Source organism: Diadema setosum, chromosome 10, assembly GCF_964275005.1.
Source record: "Diadema setosum chromosome 10, eeDiaSeto1, whole genome shotgun sequence".
Taxonomy (NCBI): Eukaryota; Metazoa; Echinodermata; class Echinoidea; order Diadematoida; family Diadematidae; genus Diadema; species Diadema setosum.
In genome coordinates this window covers 24,785,034-24,807,088 of record NC_092694.1, presented here as the reverse complement: position 1 = coordinate 24,807,088, position 22,055 = coordinate 24,785,034, and the positions used below count along the sequence as shown (strand labels likewise).

The 22,055-nt window shown below is 40.9% G+C and overlaps 1 protein-coding gene and 1 pseudogene across 1 annotated transcript in view; one reads left to right on the top strand and one right to left on the bottom strand.

The window, feature by feature from the left end:
• Window positions 1–22,055, bottom strand: part of LOC140233875 (UNC5C-like protein) — a 116,870-nt gene that overhangs the window by 7,308 nt on the left and 87,507 nt on the right. The window lies entirely within an intron of this gene.
• Window positions 16,596–20,195, top strand: LOC140234385 (uncharacterized; annotated as a pseudogene).

The window sequence follows — 22,055 nt, the reverse complement described above, 5'->3', positions numbered from 1 at the left end:
CGAGAGGAGGAAGCCTTGTTATTCCTCCAGCAGCGTGTTGTAGAGTCCAGAGCGACCCTGGAAGAGATGAAGTCCATGGCTATGCAGCCAGTCACAAGCCGTTCAACTTTTGCGAATTATGTTCGCGACAGCCTCCTCTCTATGAGTGACCAGAACTTCAAGAGGGCCCGCAAAGAGATCAACAGGTTCCTGACTTTCCTTCTAGATGAGGAAGATGAAAGCAGTGAAATCATACCCCCAAGCAGACTTTTGTGAGGCTGCAGCCCCAGACGACTTCTCAAGGATTACTCCGCCACTCAATCCCTCAACACAGCTCCCGTCAGTATCCTTCGCCTGGCTCTTCAACTGTAACCTCGACGTGTGACATGTATCAACCCCACCCGGACCTGTGGAGAATGCCTCCTCCAGGTCCTGAGATGTCGCCCTGGCAGTCACAGAGCCAGAAGTACATGGCAGTCTACAACCAACAGCCACTTCTCTCCCAACAACAGCATCCTCGGCAATACTTTCCTCGTGCGAATCAATGGTCTGGTAATACTCTGTCAGCTCCCATTGGTTCACTGCCACATCCAGCTGCAATTCCGTCTGCGTCACCTTCACTAACCTCCTGTGGTCCTGCTGCCGCCCCAGTGTTCACTGTCCTGACCCAATCTTCGCAGGTACTCAACCAAAGTGGAGAGAGTGCCGCAGGAGACACAAGCCTGTCGAGCATATCCGGTCTGTCTAATGTCCTCGGTGTACTGGACAGCTCAGGTACTACTGATGTTCAGGATGCCAGCATGAACACAACTCCAGGACAAACTGCAAAGGATGACTAGAAACTTTGGCTGATTTCATTGACTTTATTATCAGAGTTGTATTTTTAGAAACAGGATCATTTTGTGTTTGTGTTGTAAACATTTTCCGAAGATCATATTTCTACACACATAACAATATTGTGATTATACATTTTGAAAAAAAAAAAAACATTTCGTCATTAAGTCGAACGAAACAGAAGACTGTTACATGTTCATTGAGCAGTGTTGGATATGAGATGATAATTGATGACTGTTGTGATCAATGAATAACCAAATTTTGAGAGACAGGATTACATAGCGCCGGTGAATGTCCCTTTTCACATCTTAATGTTACTACGTCATGTCGGTCATACAACTGAAACTGTTGATATTACTGATCGATTCCTCTCCCAAATGTATAAAAAAAGTGAATTCAGAGTGACCGTTGTGCTCATTGATCATAATTTTCAAATAAGGTTATCAATGTTTTGTGTCGTAAATCGATATCCACATTGATTGATCAGTTTTAGCGGTTTTTCTTTGCAGGATGACTAGAAACGGCGCTATCACTTCATAGATATATAAGTGCTTGTTTTCATTCAGTGCTTGTTTTCATCAATGAACGTAGCTTCCAGAGAAAGGATTATTTAGTGGTCTATATTGGGTATCAAATGGTGTTGACGTTTTGCTTACCTGATTACTTCCCTTGTTAGCTGTTTGTTTGTTTTTTTTTTCTAGACGACAGGTTTCGTCATGTTGACACATTTTACGAACAATAAAAGTGTTTGACTTTCAGAATGATCATTTGCATATTCATCTTTTTCATTTCTGGGTTATACACTAACTTTATAAGAATATGCGCTGTGGGCATTATAGCTACTACTCACTGAAAGACAAGACTGCAAAATCAGCTTTTCATATATACAGCAAGATCCCTATGAAAATGACATTACACAGTCCCGACAGTAGACATGACAGGTCACCACTTTCAAAACCCAAAGTGCCACGTTAGTGACATAATTCTTTATATACTACTAAAACACCACAAATGTGTAATAATAAGTATAAAAACGGCTTTGTAATGTTTACAGATAGAGTTATGTTCTTTATCTAAAAAGGCTGAATATTAGTAACAAAAACAAAATAATAAAAACTATGATATAATACGGTAGCCAAGCGTTCCATCATATCACGTATTTCCAGTATTACATCCTGCACAGTGAAATGATATCTCACACAAAATGTCCATAGAGTTCTCCGGAATCAGAATCCAGAATCTGATGACATTAGATCATCATTTCCTGCCAAGGCACAGCACCAGCTGGGGAGTTGACCCAGTGCTTGATGAGATTCCTTGGTTTTTTCCTTTCTCTGGAGAGCCTGTTATTGCCTTGGGCGACACGGACATGTTTGAGGTTCCTGCCATGTCTCCAAGATCCTGGAGTGAACGGACCGTTATGATCTTCGGCATGATCCAGAAGGTCATTTTGGAGAGCTGGGTATCGGATTCTCATCAGGTTATGGAGAACCATGCACGCCTTGACGATCAGCCTGACAGTGGATGGTAATTGATTCATTGTGGTAACACTTGGAATCGGTTTGCCAAGATTCCAAACGCATTCTCCACTACCCTCCTAGCCCTTGAGAGTCGGTAGTTGAAGATTCTCTCGTCGTGTGACAAACCGCGATGACCGTAAGGCTTCATCATGTGAGGGTTAAGGGCAAATGCATCGTCGCCTATCAAGAAGAAGGGCACATCCTGGATGTCGTGGCGCAGCGGTTCAGGTTCTGGAAAACCAATGCTGCCATCTGCTATGCACTCTTTCAATTCGGACTGGTTGAAGATTTGGGCGTCCGATGCCGCTCCCCTACCTATAATGACAAAATAGATTATACATTGTATTTAATGTTTGCGTTTTCACAGATATGACATTCACTGCCTACACAGTAATGAAGGGATATACACTGAACTAGACTGATATCAGAAACATAACGTAGAAATAAACTTACCGCCGATGTCTGCCCAAATGAATTTGTAGTTTGCGTCCACGGTCGCTAGGAGAACTACCGAGTAAAACCCCTTATAGTTATGGTAGGTGGATCCACTATTCGGAGGACATCTGCATGCGACATGTTTCCCATCAACGGCTCCACATGTATGGGGGAAATCCCATTTCTGGTAGAAACTGTCAGCAATCGTTCTTCGATGTTTTCCTCTCCTCCGTTTTCTCTTGTCTTGGATGTATTTGGCGATTGCCAGCTGGTTTAGGTCATACTCATGTTGATGAACAGCTTTTCTGATGACCAACTGATAAATGCTACCTGTGCTGTCCAGATTTGTTGTGCAAATTTGGACGAACGGCGAACGAATGAGAAGCGAACGCAGAGCGACCACAACTTTCGATCAGCGGGCGCTAAGCGACCACAAAGCGTATTGTCATTCCGTTCGTCATCCGCTCAAGATTTTGGACATGTCCAAAATCAAAATGTGTCTCCGGCGGATCTCTGCGAATCTCTGCGAACAGCTAGCGGATACAGCAAACGCCAAGCGGGTCACGAACGATGAGCAACGGATGTGAGCGTATCTCCAAATTTTCGGATCCGCTGGGCATTCGTTGGCTAGATAAGCTCTAGTGTGACGGGGGCTTTAAATAATAAAATGTGGAGTACCACAAGGGTCTATTCTTTGGCCTTTTCTTTTCTTACTGAATATTAACCCGTTCCTTACGGGAACCTGGTTTACCAGGTTCCCGTGGGAGCAACTGATATACGGGAACCTGGTTTACCAGATTCCCAAAATGAAGACAAGGGTGCCTGCTTCACTGGCCTAAATTCATGTTTCATTGTGTTAAAATGCTCAGAAAAGTGGGTTTGATAAAAAGATCAGTGTTTATTCTATCAGGATTTGTTCTCCTGCTGTTTAAAAAAGGGGGTTTTACAGTATTATGTACCTTTTCCTCATTTAGTTTTTTGCTTGTTCTGCTGTAAACTCGTACGAACATGTACATATAGTGATCGAGGCTGAGATCAGTTAGAAATGCGGGTTCGCTGACCTCAGTCACCTCATTCAGGTACCTGGTTTTGTGTAGAACAACAGATTCTGAGAGCTCATCAGCGCACGCTCTATTCATACCTCGCACCCGATCGATATTTCCATTGTTCACGGGCACATGTAGTTGACCGTAGAAAGGGGGACACAATGAACCGCTTGACTGCCTTCACACAGCTGGATTACCAACCTGTGTGCCTCTCTGTCGACGGGCGAAAAGAATCTCGTTCGGGGGCATTAAAGGCACTCAGAGAATTGCGGAAGGAACGGGTTAATGATTTGCCGTATTCAACATAATTATGTTGTAGATTATATATCATTTGCAGATGACACATGTGTATTTTGTAAAGGCACAGATCCGAAGACATTATATTATAATATGAATGTTGAACTTGATTGTATAAGTAATTGGTTGTCGATAAACAGATTGATTTTGAATGTTGATACGACCAATTATATACTAGAGCACTCGCACACACTTAGAGGAGACCCGTTCGAGCACATGTATCCCCCGAACCCGTCTTCCATACCCCATCTGGATTACTTTTTAGGCCAGAATGTTGTATAGTATGGCAACTGTCGCAGGATACAATAAAAATCCGACGAAAAATGAGGCTAGTATACAGCACATACAAGGAATATGACATGTCATCCTATAAAAGTTAAAACAATGAGAGCGTTGGCAATTAAGATTTTGTTACCTAGAATAACTCCCCATAAACCTCAATATCAAGTTCGAATAAAATCCGACAGAAATGTGACTGATAGAGCATGCACGTGAAATGTGTCTGGCATCCAAATTGGAGCACTGTGAGGGCACCACCACCACAAACTCTTGTGTCCTAGATGTACATGTAAAATTACCATCCGTTCACCGATCCTTAGCAAGTCTGAACAAGGAAAAGTAGAAATTACGCGGTGCGTAATATATGTCCCCGCCGGAAGTAGCATTTAGTAGCAAAATGTACAATATAGGTAAAAAGATGAAGGTCAAAGGTCAAAGAAGTCAATGGTCAAAATTCAATGCAGAAATTTTGAAGCCCTCACCTAGTGCCATCACATAAAGCAAACGGAAACGAAATTGGGTTAGAAATGGCGAAGGAGTAGCATTTTGTAGCCAATGTACAATATAGGTAAAAAATCAAGGTCAAAGGTCAAAGAAGTCAAAGGTCAAAATTCTGTGTAGAAGTTTTGAAGCCCTCACCTAGTGCCATCACATAAAGCAAACGGAATCGAAATTGGGTTAGAAATGGCGAAGGAGTAGCATTTTGTAGCCAATGTACAATATAGGTAAAAAATCAAGGTCAAAGGTCAAAGAAGTCAAAGGTCAAAATTCTGTGTAGAAGTTTTGAAGCCCTCACCTAGTACCATCACATAAAGCAAACGGAATCGAAATTGGGTTAGAAATGGCGAAGGAGTAGCATTTTGTAGCCAATGTACAATATAGGTAAAAAATCAAGGTCAAAGGTCAAAGAAGTCAAAGGTCAAAATTCTGTATAGAAGTTTTGAAGCCCTCACCTAGTGCCATCACATAAAGCAAACGGAATCGAAATTGGGTTAGAAATGGCGAAGGAGTAGCATTTTGTAGCAAAATGTACAATATAGGTCAAAAATCAAGGTCAAAGGTCAAAGAAGTCAAAGGTCAAAATTCTGTGTAGAAATTTAGAAGCCCTCACCTAGTGCCATCACATAAAGCAAACGGAATCAAAATTGGGTTAGAAATGGCGAAGGAGTAGCATTTTGTAGCCAATGTATAATATAGGTAAAAAATCAAGGTCAAAGGTCAAAGAAGTCAAAGGTCAAAATTCTGTGTAGAAGTTTTGAAGTCCTCACCTAGTGCCATCACTTAAAGCAAACGGAATTGAAATCGGGTTACAAATGGCGAAGGAGTAGCATTTTGTAGCAAAATGTACAATATAGGTCAAAAATCAAGGTCAAAGGTCAAAGAAGTCAAAGGTCAAAATTCTGTGTAGAAATTTAGAAGCCCTCACCTAGTGCCATCACATAAAGCAAACGGAATCAAAATCGGGTTAGAAATAGCGAAGGAGTAGCATTTTGTAGGCAATGTACAATATAGGTCAAAATCAAGGTCAAAGATCAAAGAAGTCAAAGGTCAAAATTCTGTGTAGAAGTTTCGAAGCCCTCACCTAGTGCCATCATATAAAGCAAACGGAATCAAAATCGGGTTAGAAATGGCGAAGGAGTAGCATTTTGAAGCAAAATGTACAATACAGGTCAAAGGTCAAGGTCAAAGGTCACAACTGAAATTCTGTATAGAAGTTTCAAAGCTCCAAAGTAGTGCTATCGTATAAAGCAAACAATCAAAATCGGGTTAGAAATGGCGAAGGAGTAGCATTTTGAACATTTTGATCACACACGGACGCACACACGGACGGACGGACGGACGGACACACGGACGGACGGAGCCCGTTTCATAGTCCCTGCTCGAACTCGTTCGGCGGGGACAATAAAATCCCATGAGAAATGAGGTTACATGTAGTATAGCACATACAAGAAATATGACATGGCATCCTTAAAAGTCGGAAAAATGAGGGCGCTGTCAATGGAAACTTTTATTACCCAGAATAGCCCTCCACACACCTCCATAGCAAGTTTGAATAAAATCCGACAAGAAATGTGGCTTATAGAGCATAACAAAAGATGTGATATGGCCTCCAAGTCGGAACACTGGGGGCGCCGTCACCACAAACTGTTGTGTCCTTCATGTAGAATGACCACCCATACACCTCCTTAGCAAGTCTAAAAATCCAATGAGTAGCAATCACGTTATTGCCGAAATACGCATTTCTGCAAATTTTGACATAATCAGGGTGACCTTTGACCCTGTAAAAGGTGGAACATTGAGGGCAGCATTATCAATAGGTGTAGGTATATAGATTTGACTATGATACGTTTACATAACAAATTTGAAAAAAAAAAAAATCGGTCAAGAAAAAAGGCCCGCGTCGCACACACAAGCAGACCGTGTTAAATTTACCTTTTCACGTATAAAGACGGAACAAGCGAGGTCACCATCACCAAAAACAATAGGCGTCTTCGTTTAACCATAATACACCTTCATGCCAAATTTGAAGATGATTGAAGAAGAACTGCAGCTAGTAGAGTGCTCAAGGACGCGGCGGACACGGACGCGGCGGACACGGACGCGGACGTGGCGCAACGAGACCAAATTCATAGTATCCTCCGAACTCTGTTCGGGGGATACAATTATTATTTGGAATAAGAGCTAAAATTGACACTAATTTGAAATTGATGTATAGAAATAAGGAAATTAAACGAGTATATGTGATCCTCCATCACAAAACAAACAAAAAGTCGCCAAACACGGATTTTTAGTTAAGAGTAGATTCTGAAAGAGCAGACTCTATGCTTTAAAATGATGTACAGTATAACTTAATTCAAAAGGACTCTCCTACCTATCTAAATATTGGAAAGAAAGGACACATTCTGGAAAGTGTGAACTGAGAAAACAGGCTTGAAGTACAGGGAGTATTCAAGCGCTTATCTGTACCAAGCTATGCTAGCTGTGGAATGAGTTGAACAAAAAAACAGGATGTTGACCACTAGAGCAACAACAATGAAGGGATTATCAAATTAAGCTGAAATTAAGCATGCTTCATTAGCACATTCTATACATGATTAATACTAACTTTCAATGCAGTACCATCATTCTCTCTAAAGTTATTGGAGCTGGAAGTGAAGTGTATGGACAGGGTTTTTGAGAAATGGAGAGGGTTCTATGAGAAACAACTAATCACACTATTCCATCAAAAAGTGTTAAAGACAAACTGCTGAAAACATGAGTTCCTGTTTGTTTTATAATCCCAAACTTTAATATAATATAGAAAAAGACTTGCTCCTTCAGAAAATGTGAAAAACTCAAGATTGGTTAGGTTGACCCATTTCACCTATTTACAGTCCTCACACAAAATCATAGAACAGGTTTAAGCCCTAATGAAATTGGTCAGCTGTTGAGTATTTGTCTTGAAAACACCTACTTCACTTACAATGGCAAGTTATATCAACAAACTCATGGAACACCTATGGGATCACCTATCTCACCGGTCGTTTGTAACTTGTATCTAGAACATCTGGAAGAAGAGATCTTTTCGAATGCCCCCCACCCCCCTAGAATCTGGTGGAGATACGTGGATGACACTTTTGTTATCATTGACCAAGACCATATTGATGAATTCACTAAGTACATCAATAGTATAGACCAACACATTGAATTCACTGTTGAGCAAGAAGTTCAAAGGTCACTGAATTTCCTAGACACAAAGGTCTCTGTCAACCACGACCTATCAGTCTCTATCACTGTGTACAGGAAACCAACCCACACTGACTCCTATTTGAACTTCGATTCGGATCATCCACTCAACACAAAGGAGGGAGTTGCTAGATCTTTGTATTTGAGAGCTCGAAATGTAACCTCTGACAATGATGCACTACAGAGTGCATTCCACCATATTGACAAGGCCCTTGCAGCATGTGGATACCCAGCTTGGATGAGACAAAAAGCTAAGGACAAAACAAGAACTAAGTCACCCACAAAGGAAAGAAAGGAGACCAGCAATAGGGTAGTCCTCCCCTTCGTAAACACCATATCCTCCCGTCTGAAAAGAGCATTCCACAATAAGGACGTTGACATTGCATTCAAGAGCTCTAATACCCTGAGAAGTAGACTAGTACATGCTAAAGACAAAGTCCCAAGGCAAATAAGGTCAGGCATTGTATATAAGATCACTTGTGCTGATTGCCATGATTGTTACATCGGGGAAACCAGCAGAACCTTGAACGAGAGACTCAAGGAACACAAAAGGGCACTGAGACTAAACAATCCATCACACTCGGCGATAGCTGAGCACTCTTACAACACAGGACACAACATCGAATGGGATGAGGCATGTATCATTGACTTTGAAAGCAACTGGTTAAAAAGAAAAATAAAGGAAGCACTTTGGATCAGAAGGGTCAATCCAGCTCTCAACAGAGACTCGGGCTATACCCTTTCACCAATATATGGTCCAGTGATTAATAAAGACAGGCAAAGACGCCAGCAAGACAACACTGCATAAGGCTTGAGAAAGTCCTCAGGAGAGGACGAAAGCTTGCCCTCTACAATTTTAAGGTTGGTTGAAGCTCAGTCATTTAATTATTCATCATCCCCAGCCGATGAAAGTGTTTAGTATCACAAAATCACTGTGTGCGAATTTTTGTTCGTTTTGTGGTGCACGGTCACATATGATATGATATATTTAGGTGTTTTATAGAAAAGTACAGTATTAAAGTAAAGTAAAGTATTGTTGTTCTGTACAAATTACAATTTCTTCCACAGAAAATGTTAAAGAAGTTGTATTATTCGTTTGTTCCTTTACCACTTTCAATGGGCCTCTAGGCTCATGCCCGTACACGAGTTCGAAGGGGGTGAATCCCATGGATTCGTTTGGGGTATCTCTCGATGCGAACAAGAGAAATGGAACTCCTTTGTCCCACTCACCAGGATTCTCCAGACAATAAGACTTGATCATCGTCTTCAAAGTTTGATGGTACCGTTCAAGGGCACCTTGGGCCTGGGGATGGTACGCAGATGAATTGATCTGCTTAATCCCAAGTTGATACATCACTTCTTGAGACACCGTGGACATAAAATTCGTGCCCTGATCAGACTGGATCTCTTTAGGGAGACCGTACCTTGTGAAGAACGTCAAAAGGGCATCAATCACTGTCCTTGCCTTTATGTTCCTCAGTGGAACCGCCTCAGGAAATCGACTCGTCGCATCCATGATAGTCAGTATATACTGAAAACCAGTCTTGGTCTTAGGCAAAGGGCCTACACAATCTATCAACACGCGACTGAATGGTTCCTGACTTACTGGAATGAGAATAAGGGGTGATGGCTTGATGTGATGCTGTGGTTTCCTCACTACTTGACAGGTATGACAGGATCTACAATACTCAGCCACATCTTGTCTGAGTCTCGGCCAGTAGAAGTGAGCCAAAATCCTGTGAGACAGCATTCAACAGACTGAAAGCGGTGCTGATGTCGGATCCAGTGCTGGAGGCGCCAAACTTCGAGACACCTTTTCAGCTCGCTGTGGATGCCAGCGATGTAGGGGTTGGAGCTGTACTCCTACAAAAGGACAAATTTGGTCTCCTGAAACCTGTCAGCTACTTCTCCAAGAAGTTGAACAGACATCAGCGGAGATACTCCACCATAGAAAAGGAGTGCTTGGGTCTGGTGTTAGCAGTTCAACATTTCGAGGTGTACCTGAGCAACTCGCCTGCAGTAACTGTATTTACAGACCACAACCCGTTGACTTTCCTAGAGAGATTTCGCAGTAAGAACCAGAGACTCTTTAGATGGAGCCTGTTTCTGCAGCCATATGGACTGAAAGTGACTCACATCAAAGGAAAGGACAACATAATCGCTGATGCGCTTTCCAGAGCATGAATGATATGAACGCAGACTTGTGTAAGAGCGAAAAAAAAAAAAAAATGAACGTTGACAACTGTGACAAACATTTCGACAATGTCCGTCTAGATAATTCAACGCTGGACGCTTAATAGCTGGAAGCCAATGTTTATACACTGTTCGAACTTCCAAAAGACTGGAATGTGTTGGTGTATGATACACATGTTTGTTTGTTTGGTTTTTTGTTTTGTTTTTGCTGTTGTTTTGTTTTTGTTTTTGCATACCAAGTGTATAATTTGTCTGATACATGCCAACATTTTTGTGAGGCTATGCATGTAGTCATAAAGATGAACATAATGTATAGTCATGTTGTGTAAACAAATTTTAGATCATACAGAAGTAAATGTTTTTCGGTTTGTGATTTCACATTTTGTCAAATCAGGTAAAAACCAAAAGAAATGTTGCATTCAGTTATACAGTAGTTCACATCTTCACAACCAAATTCTGTATTAGTGGAGCGGCATTGCCGAACAATTGTGCATTTTGTGATAAAAGCACCAAAGTTCGTACACATTTTGACAATAACGTTTATATTAAATTTAGATATTGGGCCATCGAAAATAGCGCCCTCAACGTCCATGGCAGCCATTTTTCCAAATGGCTGCCATAAATGCCATGTTTTCGTAAAATTTGCTAATTTTAGGAGAGAAAAGTCAATAAAATTTTGGTTACAAATGGGAAATTACATTCAAAATAAATCTAGATATCTGGCCATCGGAAATAGTGCCCTCAACGGCCATGGCAGCCATTTTTCAAAATGGTCGCCATAAATATCATTTATTTTTTTAAATATTTGCTAACTTCAGAAGGGAAAGCCAGTAAGGTTTTGCAAACAAATGGGAAATTATATTCAAAATGCATTTAAATATTTGGCTCTTGTTAATTGCGCCCTCAACGTCAATCTGTCTAATAACAGAATAATGTGCCAGTTCTTCGATGATTTTGAAAATTTCAGATGAAAAAAGTTAATAAGATTTTGCCCATAAATATTGATTACATTAAAAATAAATCTAGATATTTGGCCATTGGAAATTGCGCCCTCAACGGCCATAGCAGCTATTTTTTTTTTCAGAATGGCCGCCATAAATGCCATTTCTTTTTCTTTTTCTTTTTTTTTTTGCAAACAAGCGGGAAATTACATTCACAATAAATCCAGGTATTGGGCAATTGAAAATTGCACTCTCAATGGCTATAGCAGCCATTTTTTTTTTTTGGGGGGGGGAACCATAAGTGTCACTTTTTCATTAAAAAAAACAATGCTAATTTCAAAAGGAAAAGTCAATGAAATTTTGGTTATAAATGGGATATGACATTTGAAACAAATCTCCATATTGGGCCATCGGAAACTGCGCCCTCAACGGTCATGACAGCCATTTTTCAAAATGGCCGCCATAAATGCTATATTTTCGACAAGATTTACTGAAATCAGGAGTGAAAGCAAACGAGATTTTACAAACAGGTGGGAAATTACATTGAAAAGTAAACTTATTGGGCCATTGCAAATTACCCCCTCAATGGCCATTCCAGCCATTTTTCAAAATGGCCACCATGAATGTCTTTTTTTCGTAAAGTGTTGCAGACGCCAATCAGAATTTCCACAAAGGTGAAAAATTACATTTAAACTGAATTTGATAATAGGCCATCCAAAAGTGCACCCTCAACAGCCGTAGCAGCCAAGGTTCAAAACAGCTGCCATGGATGCCCCCCCCCCACGTTATGTTTTTTTTTTTGCAAAAATTTGCTGATGTCAGAAGGAAAAGTCAATAAGACTTTGCAAACAAGTTGAAAATTATGTTCAAAATTAAATTTAAGTATAAGGTCTTCTTAGAAGGCGCCCTCAAGGGCCATGCTGACCGCCATGGATGTCTGCTTCTTGTTTTTTCTTTTTGATAGAAAAAAAGAAGAGTGTATTGTAGCCATTTTGCAAATAGCTGAAATAGCAATTGAGAACACAGCTTATGATGGCTAAATGGCTAAATTGATGGCTAAATTGTCTTCTTCCGGCATTAGGACATCTTCATAAAAAAAAAAAATGGCATCTATGACAGCCATTTTGGAAAATGGCTGCAATTGCCGTTATTAGCATTTTTTTCTTCTTGAAAATTTGTGAAGGAACAATTTCTAGACTTAATGCAATCTACATATATTGTTTGATTTTAAACATGATTTTTCAATTTATGTACACATTTGCTAACTTTTCTTTCAGAAATTACCATTTTTTAAAACAAAATGATTATGACAATGGCAGCCATTTTGGAATATGGCGGCCATTGCCGTTGAGAGCAGTATTATAGTTATCTAATACAAACATTTATTTCAAACATAATTTTTAAATTGTGTGCAAAGTCTTACTGACTTTCCCTTTGGTGAAATCAGGAAATAAAAAAATAATGGAATCCATGGCGGCCATTTTGAAAAATGGCTGCAATGGCCATTGAGGGCGCTATTTACAATAATGTAATACATAGGCACAAGATATATTTCAAGCGGAATTTTTTAATTGAGTGCAAGATCTTATTGACTTTTCCTTCTGGAATTAGTAAATTCAGAGAAAAAGGTGGTATTTATGGCAGTCAATTTTAAACATGGCCGCCATTGGCGTTGAGAGAGCAATTTCCAATGGCCCAACATCTAAATTTATTTTGAATTTTATTTCCCACTCGTTTGCAAAATCTTGTTGATTTTCCCTTCTGAAATTTATTTTTATAAAAAAAAAATGAATTTATGGCGACCATTTAAAAAAAAAAAAATGGCTGCCATGACCGTTAGGGGGCGCAATTTGTGATGGTCCAATATCTAAATTTATTTTGAATGTTATTTCCCACTCGTTCGCAAAATCTTCCTGATCTTCCCTTCTGAAATTTTTAATTTTTCGCGAAAATGGCATTTATGGCGGCCATTTTGAAAAATGGCTGCTATGGCCGTTGAGGGCGCAATTTGCGGTGGCCCAATATCTAAATTTATTTTAAATGTTATTTCCCACTCGTTTGCAAAATCTTATTGATTTTCCCTTCTGAAATTTGTAAATTTTTATGAAAAATGGCATTTTATGGCGGCCATTTTGAAAAATGGCTGCCATGGCCGCTGAGGGCCCTATTTACGATGGCCCAATATCTGAATTTATTTCAAATGTCATTGTCAACATATATGCGAAATTTGGTGCTTTTATTATAAAATGCGAATATGAGAAAAGATGCACATGAGAAAAGATGCACATTATGTTGCAGAAAGAGGGTTTAATGTTCAAAGTTCATTTGCTTGTAAAACCAGAGGATGCATATACTGTATAGTACAATTTGTGGCATAAGGTCATCCATTTGGAAATTCAAGGTTGTAGTTTTGTCTTTATGAAAGAAAAAAAAATAGGAGGGAAATTGTGTCAGAAATATTAATTATTTTTGAGCTGTCAGAAGTTGATTCAAAGTGTATTTCGTGTATAAGATTTGTACCGAGGTGTGTCACAGAAATATGTTTTTTTTTGTTTCCTATTGTCATACTGATACAAGGTCAGTACAATGAGTCAAAGGTTCTATGCGAAAAAGTGTTTAAAAAATACCATCTTTCATAATTCCAGGTGAATGTTAGGAAGATTATGGCTTGGAAAAGATTGTCTCATCACATGTGTTTAAAGCATTATTTTGTGTAGTGTATAATGATAGTATACATAGACAGCTGTATTTTTATGCATACAGAGAAAGCCATACAGTGTATTTCATAGAAGCAGTTTGTGGAAAGTTTCATGTGTGCAAGAAAATGTCAAAGTGAACCAGTTGTTCCAATGTATGTTTCATATTTTTCATGAATAATTATGTACAGTACATGGGTAAAAGTACAAGCTGTACAGACATGTACTTTTTAGAACAGTAAGTTTCAAGCATGATGCAGGTCGGAGATATAAATATCCTGTTATAGTGCATTACCACTATGTATGCACGCTTTGTACACATTTAAATGGTGGTATAAAGCTACAATATGTTTTATTGTATGTTTATAGTTCAGTGCAGGATTGTGACATTGTTTTGCAACAGAACATACACTTTAGTTTTTTTTTTTTTTTTTTTTTTTTTAGAGTGAAGATTACCTATACTCAATGTATTGGAAACCATACAGACGTTTGTCACCCTTGTAAACCACCTGTAATGCTTGTATTTATGTGTATAGGTAGGATGTTGATCCGTTTTCAGAGTGCGAACATATTTAATGAGGTACCCGCATTCCGACATAGGTAATGAGGTTGTTGCGTAGCAACGAAGTAAGTGCTAGGCCGTTCTCGTTCGTTTATATGCATATTCATTAAGCGACTTGCGTACAGGTACCGTCGCGCACGTAGCATGCCATTGCCGTCATGAATATTCATACAGATGTGAATGTCGTTACAATGAGTGTTCGTTTGCACCAACCAGTGACAGTTTGATGGTGTTATTTGTATAAAATGTAAAGGCGGTACGGTATGATGTTATACTCTGTAGTGTGAAATTATTGAGGTATAATAATCGATTACAGTAAAATCGGTATAATAGTGGGTGTAGTTTCCAACTGATGTAAGATCGATGTAAAGAGTTGATCGATCATCAAAATTAATCGATTAAAAAACTAACGATCGATTCTTTGTGTTTAATCGTTCGTTTGAAGCCTGCACAGTTTGGTAGTTTAGCTAACGATTTTATTCGTTTGATGATCCAACTGGAAAGTACCAGTATACACATGCATACGTTGTACGTTGCGTTATAAGTAAGTAATTTCAATACAGTAGCGCATATTCATTTCTAATTTTGTTAGAAAGTGTTGACCATCAAAGATAGGCAAACTTTCGTCTGTGGGGGAGATATGTCATGAATATTCATTAAGCTTTATACAAAGAGGTGTGGCCTGTTCGGCCCATATGTGAAGAGTGAAGATGGCTCAATTTCGAGTGACGCTGGGACCATGCCGTCCGAGGAATCCAGAGGGAGGAATAAAGTTGTTATAACTTTAAGTTTTCGTGTGATGGTGAATTGATTCCGTGTCACGAATTTCCCTCATTCCGTAATAGAGTAAATAACCAAAAAAAAAAAAAAGGTTGCTTATTTGATAGTTTGGAGGTCCCATCGAGATTCTGCTACTTGACAAAAAGAAAAAAAAAATTCAATGAATGGAACTTTGAAGCTTTGTCACAATGTTGATTCTGAATTGAATGTTTTTGTATTCCGCCGATACACGTTGATATAGTACACTTGTGCTGAATTTCACATGTTAAACCTGTTGGTTGTGAATTTTGATAACATTGCCTGTGTCATGATATTATGTGATTTTGCTGGCCCGGTGTACGTTGTGTATGACATTTTACCCAAAGTGTTTCTCCCCAATGGTTACGCCCTTGGTACTTTTTGACAAGACATAGATAGGTGGTTGCGATTTACGTGTCGTGATTCCGGTAGGGGATTTTTCTATGCTATGAGTCTTGTCAATTGAATGGAGTTCGTGTTCTCTATGATTTGCCCGTGGTCAGGTTAGGCCCTTGGTAGTGTCGTTGAGATTTAACTCCGAGCGGCATTGATTTACGTATCATGAATTCCGGTAGGGAATTTTGCTGGGCTATGAATATTCACGTGTGAATGGGGTTGCAATTATTTCTTGTTTAATTCGCATGCCAAATTACGTCTGTGGTAGCGTTGGGATTTAGCTGGGAACGTTATGATTTGCTTGTCATGAAATTCCGGTAGGGAATTTTCCTAAGCTGTGAACTTTGTCGAATGAAAGGCGTTCGTGTTTTCGATCGTTTTTTTTTTTTTTTTTCAATGCCAGGTTACGTCCTTGGTAGTATTCAGATTTGCTTATAGAGTGGTGAATGATTTGCATGCTGTACGATCCGATAGGGAGTATTATGAGGCAGTGATTTGTTTCTTTGTATGAATAGGATCAATAATGTCATAGTGTACTTAGTGCTTGTCTCCCAGTTCGGTTTATAATTCTGATTGTTGAGTAGAACGTGCAGTTGAATTTGCTCAGTATGGCTAGTGTTGAGCAAATGAGAGAATTTTCTACGTTAGGTAGAGAAATGGGCCTCACTGGTAGCGAGTTGAGTCAGTTTGTAACTGAACGTTGTAAGGCTGTAGAGTGAAAAAGAGAGCGTGAAGCTAAGGAGAAAGAGCGTAAACATGAAATTAAACTCATACAGTTGCGTAAAGAATCAGGGGAAGAGCTGCGTAGTTCTCAGTTAGGGGGAATCAAGCTGAAAGTAAGCCGATTTGACGATGCCCATGACAAATTTGATGCGTACATAACCAAATTCGAGATGTTAATGAAAAGTCAAAATGTACATACTGACTTGTGGGTATTGCACCTCATATCTAACCTAACCGGAAAGGCGTTGGATGTGGTAAATAGGATGAGTAGTGAGGTTCGTCAGAAATATGGGATAGTAAAGAATGAACCTATGTCTTACCATCAACTGACTAAGGGGGGATACAGGCGTCGTTTCAGGACGGCTAGGCCTTTCAAAGCCGAGCGCCCGAGGCAGTTTGCTACAAGAATGAAAGCTTCATTTGATAGCTGGATAGAGGCTGCTGAAATAGATGAATCTAGGGAGGCGCTCGAGGACTTGATGTTGTGAGAGCAATTTCTGATTGGTTGCCCCAGTGAAGTCGTGCGGTTTGTTAAGAAACGACAGTGCACGAATTTCAGCGTGGTTGTTAATTGTGCAGAGGTGTATGTTGGTGCTCATGGTCTGCACGTGTTCCATAGTGAACAAAAATCCGAAAGGTTCCGAGCCGAGCCGAAGTCGGGTAAAGGCCCTCCGCCGAAACAGTAGGGCAAACCGATTCAGAATTCGGACGATGCTTTTCCAAAAGACACGAACGGTCGAAAGGAATAAGGGTTTCCATGGTAATGCTAGCAATTTTCAAAGGAAAAATGGTTGCTATATGTGTGGAAGTCCAAAGTTGAAGGAATTGTCCCATGGTTTCTAAGCCAATGGCAGCTCAAGGTATGATGAGTGCTGGGGAAAGTATGTCCCTTACGGCAGACGCAAGTGTTTCCTATCAGACAGAGTCAGAGGTCGCTGATTCGACAGCGGGATGTGTGCCAATTGAGATGGTGGTCGATGACATCGAAGGTGTGAAGAGTGAAATTGTTAACAAAGCCGGAATGACATACAATGATGTTGAGGCGATGGTTAATCGCACGCCAGTAGCTTCTGGGATTTTGATGCCAGGGAATGTACCTGTGTAGCAGTGTTGCGTGATACCGGTTGTAGTACCTGTGTCGTGAGGGAGGCGTTGGTTAGCAACGAACAGCTGACAGGTCGTCATCAGGTTGTAAGATTAATTGACGGCACGATTAGGCGCTTCCCTGTGGCTAAGATAGTAGTTGACTCGCCTTATTTCGAAGGAGAAGTTGAGGCTGTATGCCTGCCTGACTGCTTGAGTGAAATGGTTATTGGTAATGTGATGGGTGCTCGGAAACCGAGCGCTCCTAATTTGCATTGGACTCTGCGTGTTGTTTCTGACTGTGAAGTTGTAACCCCCTCGTCAGAGAATGAAAGTTCAAATGGCACTTGCACAGTGTCACCTGTTGAGGGCGCATCATTCTGAGGGTGATGTAGATGTTGAGGTGTTGGCTGCTCAAACTCGCTCGCAAACTGCGAAGGATGCAAAACCTAGTAGGGGTTTGAGTGTGCCTATTGCAGTTGATAATGTGCGGTCGATTGAATTCATGAAAGAGCAGAAGAATGACGAGTCACTGCGCCCTCTATGGCAGAAAGTTGGTAGTGCTGGCAATTCTCAGTACTGCATGTTCATATGTGAACACGATGTCCTACCTAGACAGAAGAGGGATGGAAACAACAAGGGCATCGGTCCCAAACTGTTGGTAGTTCCCAAGCCTCGTCGGTCGTAGATAATGCGTGTCGCACATGATTCACTCCTTGTTGGGCATCTGGGTATCAATAACACTCTGAATAAAATCAAGACGCAGTTTTACTGGCCTGGCATGTCTGAAGATGTTGCCAATTTCTGTAGGTCTCGAGACGTGAATCAGAAAACGACAGACAAAGACAGAGTGCCTAAGACGGAGCTAGGGAGGATTCCACTAATCGGTGTCCCATTTCAGCGCATTGCCATAGATCTCCTAAGGTCCTCTCATGCCTTCTGCTCGTAAGCATACACATATTCTTACGATAGTGGATTACGCTACTAGATATGTGGAAGCTATTCCACTCAAGTCTATAGCAACTGCTGACGTAGCCGAGGCGTTAGTTTCCGTGTAACAGCCATGTCGAAATCCCCATTGAAGTTATGTCCGATTTGGGTACTCAGTTTGTGTCTGATCTGATGCTTGAAGACAGTGTGTAGACTGTTGTCTGTCCGGCAGGTGACGAGTTCTCGTTATCACCCCATGTGTAATGGCCTGGGTGAGCTACAATGCCGTGGTCAAATCAGCCCTGAAGCGACTATGCTCAGGAGAACCTCGTTAGTGGGACAGATATCTCCCGGCTCTGCTGTTTGCTCTGCGAGAAGCGCCGAGTTCAAGCTTAGGGTTTTCCCCGTTTGAATTGCTTTACGGCAGACATGTTCGTGGGCCGTAGGTTGGATGTTTTGAGGGAGTTGAGGGACCGCTGAGAAGTTAGAACCAGATATCAAGAGCGAGTGTGAGTATGTTATCGAACTGAGGGATAGACTTGTCAAGTCATGGCAGATTTCGCAAGAGACATTGAAATACTCTGCTAAAAGGTACAAGGGGTATTATGACAGAAAGGCTACGCCCAGAAAGCTGAGTGTCGGAGATGATATGCTAATCCTACTGCCGACTGTGCAATACAAGTTGTTAGTGAAGTGGCAAGGTCCTTCCAAGGTTGTAGGGGTGAAGTACGACTACGACTATGTTGAAGATGTCGACGGTGTGGCAAAGACATATCACATCAACCTGTTGAAGCGATATTTTAGTCGACCTGTTGACGTGCCAGTTGCTTTGAGGCTAGTGGTGTTGCGAGTGATGAGGAGGATGAGGTTGATGGCGTGCTAGATGACGATGAAATAGGTTCCGATTGGCGCAGTGAAATGCCTAGTATTCCTAGTGCTGTACAAAAGGAGTTTGTGGATATGGTTGTGTTTGATCCGGTCTTGGGTGAGGATGAGAGATGTCAGGTGCAGAAATTACTCTGTGAATACCAAGATATATTCACCGATATCCCAAAGAAGACAACTGTATCTGAGTGTGAAATCTTGCTGACTACTGATCAACCTGTTCGTTCTCCACCGTAATGGAAAAAGAAATCAGCAATGAAATCGACTCCATGTTAGGTGTAGTTGAACCCTCCAATTCCCCATACGGTCACCCAATCGTGATAGTAAAGAAGCCAGACGGCTCGAATCGGTTTTGTGTAGATTTCGGACGCTTGAATAAAGTAACAGTCTTTGATCCCGAACCCATACCGAACCCCCAAGATTTGTTTGCAACACTATCCAAGAGTAGGTACTTCACTAAGTTGGATTTAACGAAGGGGTACTGGCAGATACCAATGAGGGACCAAGACAGAGCCAAGACAGCCTTCGTAACTCATAAGGGGCAGTTTCAGTTCAAGTACATGCCGTTCGGACTGGTTACGGCCAGTGCCCAGTTCACAAGAATGATGAGGAAAGTACTAAAGGGAATGCCAAATGTTGTGAGTTACATAGATGACATATTGATTCACACTAGAACTTGGCCAGAACACGTGGAAGTGTTGACTGAAGTCATGCGTAGATTGCGCGATGCTAATCTAGCTGCTAGGCCTTCAAAGTGCACAGTGGGTTCACAGACTATCGAGTTTCTTGGGCACAAGATCGGAGAGGGCGTGATCTACACTAGTGATGGGCTGACCCGCAAAGTGGTTGAAGCTCCCAGGCCTAAGACATAGAGGCAGGTGAAGTCCTTTCTAGGGCGATATGGGTTTTTCAGGGACTTCATTCCAAATTATTCAGATGTAGCACTACCCCTAACAAATTTGACATGCAAAGGCAGTCCGGGAATGTCGAATGGGGGCCGAGAGAGGAAGCTGCATTTGTCAAGTTGAAAGAGTGTCTAGCAAGTCCTCCGATCTTGCGGCTGCCTGACTTTGAGAAAACGTTCATGTTGAAGGTCGATGCGTCGGATACTGGTCTCGGCAGTGTCCTCATGCAAGAACATGATGGTGAAGTGTTTTCTCTGGTGTATGCTAGTAAAAAAACTTCTTCCCAGGGAGCAGAGGTATTCTACAGTGGAAAAAGAGTACCTTGCTGTAGTCTGGGCTGTGAAGAAGTTTGATTGCTCGCTGTTCGGGAGAATGTTTGAGATCCATACTGACCACAAGCCCCTCACATATCTTCAGACAAAGAAGATGACAAACAAGCGAGTAATGAGGTGGAGTATGTGTCTACAAGAGTATATGTTCCGTCTGGTGTCTGTGAAGGGGTCAAAAAATAAGGCAGCAGATGTTATGAGTAGGTTGTTGTAAATTGTAATTCTTCTTCCTAGATGTGATGGAAGATTCTACACACGATTATTTTCTCACTTCTGTTTCAGCAAACCCCAAGGAACAGCGAATCGCGATCGTATACACGCTCATATTCGCGTTTTAGGTTAATATAATCATATGTAAAACACACAGAATAGTATAACAAGCTGTTATGTGTAAAACCTCATTATTAAGTATAAATTAGGTTTATCAGGTTTATTAACCTAATTATCAAAGTATGAATTAGGTTTATTTGGTTTATTACAGAATAAAGTTAAGAAAGATATATAATAAATGTAGAAGTAAGAAGTGAGCAGTTATACATTTCGGTTTGCAATAGTATATTTGTAAGTCGATGACAGCATGTTATGACGAACGGTCTGTTATGATGTACACATGCTTTAATTTGCAAAGGAAATAAAGTATGTTATATATATATTTGAAATTGTATAAATGTTTGTTTTTTTTTTCAAGAACGAAAGGAAAAAATAAGTTTCCAGATTTTTATGTATAACGTCAGTGAAGACAATGTTCTTTATAACGAGGATACGCTGATCTGTTATTTGGTGTATTGTAGTATGATGATTTTGGCAATATACTGATAGATATATCATCCCCGGGAAATGTAAAAAGACATGTTCGGAAAATGAATTGGAGCGATAAATGTTAGAATGGCGGTCATGGCGGTCGGACGTCATTTACACAGGCAGGAAACGTAAAATGTTCGATTTGTAGCCTCAAAATCATACGGAATAGCCAGGAACTCAATTCAACAGTCTGGGCCACCCGAACATCTCGTCAGTTACCATTTCGGACAAGTACATTCCTCTAGAAAGTGACATTTTGGGACTTTTCTCACTCGTTCTGACTGCTCGGCAAGATGGTCAACACCAGAGCAAAACCACCTACGGTACCTGACAAAAAAAAAAAAAAACCAAAACAAAACAAAAAAAAAAGCAGGCCGGGACCGCTGGGGAGATAGACAGTGACTCGAGCACCTCTCCATCAGATCACAAGCCCGTGAGCAACCAGCCAGAACCCAACACAAAGATGGACATTGAGACCATTGTGGAAGCCATTGTCAGGGCATTCACGGACAAAGGACTGGTTGAAAACCGCCTCGCCCCTGCCCTAGGACCGGTGTTAGCGCTAGCGCTACACGACTGTTTCATGTTGGAATTGGAGAAAAGAGATGCCCAAGTCAAACAACTGGAAAACAAATTGTCTGACGCCGCAGCTCGTGTAGAAGAACTGGAACAATATTCCAGGCGAAACTGCGTGGTC